A 5,550-nucleotide genomic window follows, 5' to 3' on the forward strand; every position below is an offset into this window, starting at 1 on the left:
GTCAGGTGACCACCCCCTCAGGTCCTCCCCAGATGTGTCCCATGGCAGGTTCTTATCCATGGGTCCTGCTGGGAGCAGTGAGCTGGGGGAGGAGGGGTGTCAGGAATTCTGGGCAGCCATAAGAAATAGTCTGGTGGACAGGGAAGGGGGAGAGGCTGCTGGTGAATATCCCCATAGACCGGGGGGCAGAGGAGAGGGGCCCAGGGCCCCAGGAGCCAAGCCTGGGTTTTCAAGGTGTGGGGGGTACAGCTGGAGGGGCTGCAGAGGATGGGCAGGAGGTGGGGCAAAGCCTGGGCTGCTGGCCACAGGAGCTCCCTCAAAAAACAGTTTCCCAAGGTGGGTGCGGAGACAGTCTGGGAAAGGCTCACTGTCTGAATTCAAATAACGAACTCAGAGACAGAGTCTGGCGAAAATGAGACTTTTAAAACTTTCTCAGGAGCAGGTGTCCGTTGGTGCAGGCTCACCTGAATTAGCTGGCACAGGCAATATTTATCCTCTTTTGTGAAAGTCCCTCCTCCAGTTCTTTGGCTGAGTATATGTAGTTTACATTCTATCCCATAGGTCGCCTAGATCTTATTGTCTCTGTTATGCCCAGAATTCAGGATCCCCATGAGACCACACCAGGGAGCCAGCCGCGTCCGATGCAAAAGCATAAGAGTCTTTATTCAAACCCGGGTTTGGCTCCCCTACCCTCCTTACTGATGCAGCGGCAAGTGATAGAGAGAGCCAGCTCTGTGGGGAAAGGGGTTTTATAGTAAGGGGAGGAGAGAGGACTGTGGGCCCTGCCGATTGGCCAGGCGCAAGTCGTTACACAGGATGTGGTCGTATCTATGGCGCGCACTTCCCTTGATTATCTTTGGTTAATTTAAAGAAATCCTAGGTGTGGCTAGCAGAGGCCTGGGCTTCCGGAAAGAAGCTTCTTGCTGAGCACATGGCTGCTGCCCTAAAATGGAGGATTTGGTGCAAGATGGAGGGCGTAGCCCTCGCCCTTTCAGTCTCCTATTGGTTTTTTTTTCTTTTTCTTTTCTTTTTTTTTTAATTGGCTGAGGCCTTTTCTAGTTGTCTCCACCTCCTTTTGTCTACAGAATCTTCCTGGAAACTGTGTTACCAGCCATGTGCACAGCTCTCATATTCTCTCCCCACCTCCCCTCCCACATCCTGTTTGCTCTGAGGAAATTCAGTAACTGGCTGGCTACATGCTGTTCCTTTTCTATGAAGATGAATAAATCATAGAGGCGTGTCTCCTACAACAGGAAGCCCCACCCAGGCTGGGGAGCTCAGAGGCAATGGAGGGTGGGGGGAGGTGAGCTCTCCCCCAGGCCTGCAGAGGACACTCCTGACCCAAGGCAAAGCCTGGCCCTGGGACTCCACAGACAACCTCCCCCTGTCCCTCCACCCACAGAGAATGGGCCTGGTCCAGGGCCATTAACCCTCAGATCTCTTGTTGTCCAGGTGATGCCCTCTAGGCAGGATCCCTGTGAGGTTGGGACCTGCTTCCGCCTTGGAGGAGCAGATCCCAGAGGCCCTAGGGGGATTGGAGTGTGTGGGAAGGTGACTTGGGTGTTCTCCCCACAGGTGTGAGCTCTGATTCCTTGAGAAGATGATGGAAAAAGGAAGTTCCACACTGAAGCTCTCTGCGGTGAGATTCAGCCAGGCCTGGCCATGCCCAGCCACCAGTTCCTGGGACAAAAACAGGACTCTGGTCATTTCCCCCACTGACAGGGTGCACCCAAGACAACTAAGGGCCTATAAGGGGTCCACTGCTTCCCCCTGGGCTAAGACCCCAGGACCATGAGATGGGGCATCTCAAGCTACAGGCCAGAAGTTCTCAGAGGACCCAGGTGATAGGGGCAGAAATACAATGTCAGGGTCTGAAAGGTTCCAAGTTGGGCCAGGGTCACACAGAACCAACTCAAGGCTCAGTGTAATCAAAATTATATTTATTCAAGGCATCTGGGTACAGACAGGCTGAGTTCAAGAAGAAGTCAGCAGCGAATGGGGGAGGAAGCAGGCTTTTTATGTGCTTAGGGAGAGCTGCAGGTGGCTTTGGATGACACATATCTGGGCTGGGCTGCAGGCGGCTTCTGTTGATGCTTGTATCTGGGCTGTGCAAGAGTTGTAGTCTCAGAAGTCCTTGTGAAATATTTGCTCAAGGGGAATATGTTTTTGCAAAGCTTAGGCTTGCAGAACGAACTTAGTTTCTGCTAAGTTAGAGCCCTATTTCTTTTCTTTCTTAAATATGTTTATTTCAGAGAGGAATGGAGAGGGAGAGAAAAAAACATCAATGAGATGATGAGAGAGAATCATTGATCGGCTGCCTCCTGCATGCCACACTGGGGATCAAACCCACAACAAAGGCATGTGCCTTTGATCAGAATAGAACCTGGGACCCTTCAGTCCGCAGGCCAACACTCTATTCACTGAGGCAAACTGGCTAGGGCCCTATTTCTTGATTAACCCTTTCAGTGACCAGTTATAGTTGTAAGAAATATATATATTTTAAAATACATTTTTATTGGTTTCAGAGAGGACAGGAGAGAGAGATAGAAACATCAATGAGAGAGAATCATTGATCAGCTGCCTCCGACATGCTCCCTACTGGGGATCGAGCCCGCAACCCGGGCATGTGCCCTTGACTAGAATCAAACCTGGGACCCTTCAGTCTGCTGGCCGACACTCTATCCACTGAGCCAAACCAGCTAGGGCTGTAAGAAATATTAATCATGCTCTGTTAACCATGATTGCTTTGTTCTGATTAAAGAAGGCACATTCTAACCTGACTGGGAGCTCACCTGGCAATGCAGCCTATCCTCCCCATGACCAATGAGGTGGCAGGGCCCAGAAGGGCCAAGGCCCACCCTGAGGCCACCAGTTGCTCACTACAGGGAGCTGCCTATTATCATGGAAAGATTAACAACCTAGTTGCAGAAACCAGAGCCTCCAGCCCTTTGCATATCACCAGCCTTTTGAAGACCCCTGACCCTTTGCACATCACAGCTCTTTGAAGACCCCCAGCCTTTGCATACCCACATGCCTTTGCAAATCTCCAGCCTATATCACCTAGTTTACAGGTATGCCCATTGGCATACCCTTACCTACTTCCCCTTGTAATCTTTGTCCTTCTACCCAATAAAAGTAGCTGGCTTTGTCTTTCTACCCAATAAAAGTGGTGGGGCGCAGCTGTGGATGACCTGCCCCTTTCTTCCTCCATATAGGCAGTGGCTGGTGTGCAATTACTACTATCTGCATCGGGGATTGGTGCCGTTGTGCTATCCGTGGCCCTAGGAATAGGACTCCTAATAGGAATCGGATTCGGTATCTTCTACTTGTTTAAGGTCAGAGCAAGCCTGGGATTAGCATCTGGGGAGGTCTGGGGCTGGCTGGGGGTGGGGGCGGGAGCTGTGTATGAGTAAGAGGGAGGGCTGAACATGGTTTGAAGGAGGCACAGTTCAGATCTGAGAAGGTAGTGGGCCCTCCATTGGCCTCCAAAATGGTCGACCATACCTTTCTCCCCTTGTCAGCTCCGGACCTGTCTGACATGGTTCTTCTTTTGCAGGCCCTCAAAAACAAGATTCAAGAAATGTTTTGACAGCAATCCTTTCCAATCTCCTGGCCGGAAGGAGAAGACTCCACCTTCCTGGGGAATGTGTGAAGCAACTAGCTATACACAGTTTATATTTTGAGTATGAACAAAGTCAACTTTTGAGCAAAATGAAAATTAATTAAATACATATTGATTGAGTGTATACTGTGTGTCTGACTCTTCCAGAACCAGACTCGTTATCCTAGGATTCTGGGTCCTTTGAGACCCAGCCTGGGGGCCTCCCCACACCCTATCAGCCCCCACCTGGCCCTTCCCCAGGGCTGCCTGACTTGATTCATCCTTCAGACCCAGGGCCGCTGGTTCTTTCCAAAAAGGGAAAGTCACCTCTGTTTCTCCTCTACAACACTCACAGTCCATACCAGCTGTGGGATTTCCCCACCAAGCTGTTTCTAGTCTCTGTGGACACCAAATTTGTTTCCTCTGATTAACTCAATTCTGACACCAACAGGAGTTATTGAAGACCCCACACGGTTAAGGGTTCAGTCCCACCAATCTGCCCCAACTTCAGATGCCAATCCCAGCTAATGGGTCCCAGGTTACCCACAAATTTCTTTCCAGGGATTCCCTCGACTTCTCCTTGGGTTCAATCATTTGCTAGAAGGGCTCACAGAACCCAGGAAAATGGGTTAGAAAGATCATTGGGTTATTATAAAGGACTAGTGGCCCAGTGCATGAGGGTGGGGTGTGTCCCTCAGCTGGCCTGCACCCTCTCCAATCTGGGACCCCTCGGGGGATGTCTGCTGGAAGCCGGTCCATCCTTGCTGCTTGACACAGTCGCTGCAGGGAAGAAACATCTGCACAGCATATGTTTCAAGGGACCTGGTGTATATGGCGTACTGTTCTTAATATGTTTACTCCCCTTCTTAGCACTATGTGTTCTAAACCTAGGGTCACCTCTCTGAGAAAGGTTGTTTCCCTAGGTGGGGATTTTTCCCTGGAGTTTGGGATTAACAGGACTAAAGAAGGGAATAAATCAGTAAAACCCCTTAACTAGGTGCCAGGGGTGTAGTTAATCACCTTAACTCTGAACAATCACCTTAAGCTACATAATCTTTACTTAGGATAATGTCCTTCAGTTACTTCCTTGTAGCTTAACAGAACAGTAGAGTAGTGACCTTGGAATGGAGATAACACCTTTGGAATAGAATAGATAGGATTAAAATCAACAGAACTAGATGGAAGTGGGATTTTTGGCAAAGGTCGGATAAGAAATTATGGAAATGAAACAAGGAACTGTAGAAGGTTACCCAAAACATACCATGAAGTGATTATAGAGGCATGCTTATAGGATCAAATGGTATAAATACAGATGTAACAGGACAATAAGAACAGAACCTGGCTGGATAACCTGGCTAGAGAACCTGGCTAGGCTGCTGATCAACTGAACGCTGTCTCCGTGTGATTCCTTCTTGGCTGACTCCATCCACACCTTTGGGAACCCCTGGACCTGTTGGAGCTGGACCCCAACAGATGTCCACAAGGGATCAGGCCTAAACCAGCAGTCAGACATCACTCTCACAATCTGGGACCTCTGGGTCCTAACCGCTCACCTGCCTGCCTGCCTGCCTGCCTGATTGCCCCTAACTTCCCCCCTGCCGACCTGGTCCCTCCTAACAGCTTCCCCTACCAGACTGGTTGCCCTTTACTGCCCCGCCCCACGCTGGCCTGGTCACCCCATGCTGTCCTGGTTGCCCACAACTGCCCCCGCCTGCCAGCCCGGTGGCCCCTCACTGCCCTCCCTGCCAGCATGGTTGCCCACAATTTCCCCCCTGTCAGCCTGGTTGCCCCCAACTGCCACTCCCTGCTGGCCTGGTCATCCCAAACACCCCCCTTGCTGGCCTGCTCACCCCCAACTGCCCCCCTGCTGACCTTGTCGCCCACAACTGCATGCCCTGCTGGCCTGGTCGGCCACAACTGTCCCCCACTGCCAGCCTGGTCACCCCACA

At 51.0% G+C, this 5,550-nt stretch overlaps 1 long non-coding RNA gene across 1 annotated transcript; it reads left to right on the top strand.

Annotated features, from left to right (window-relative positions):
- The first annotated feature begins 1,323 nt into the window (after positions 1-1,323).
- On the top strand, positions 1,324-3,744 carry LOC106696009. The gene is made up of 3 exons (XR_001346949.2): positions 1,324-1,639; positions 3,216-3,335; positions 3,557-3,744. It is a non-coding gene; the product is annotated as an uncharacterized LOC106696009 (long non-coding RNA).
- The last annotated feature ends 1,806 nt before the right edge of the window (positions 3,745-5,550 follow it).

This window comes from Myotis lucifugus, unplaced genomic scaffold (genome assembly GCF_000147115.1).
Source record: "Myotis lucifugus unplaced genomic scaffold, Myoluc2.0 scaffold_6906, whole genome shotgun sequence".
Classification (NCBI taxonomy): Eukaryota; Metazoa; Chordata; class Mammalia; order Chiroptera; family Vespertilionidae; genus Myotis; species Myotis lucifugus.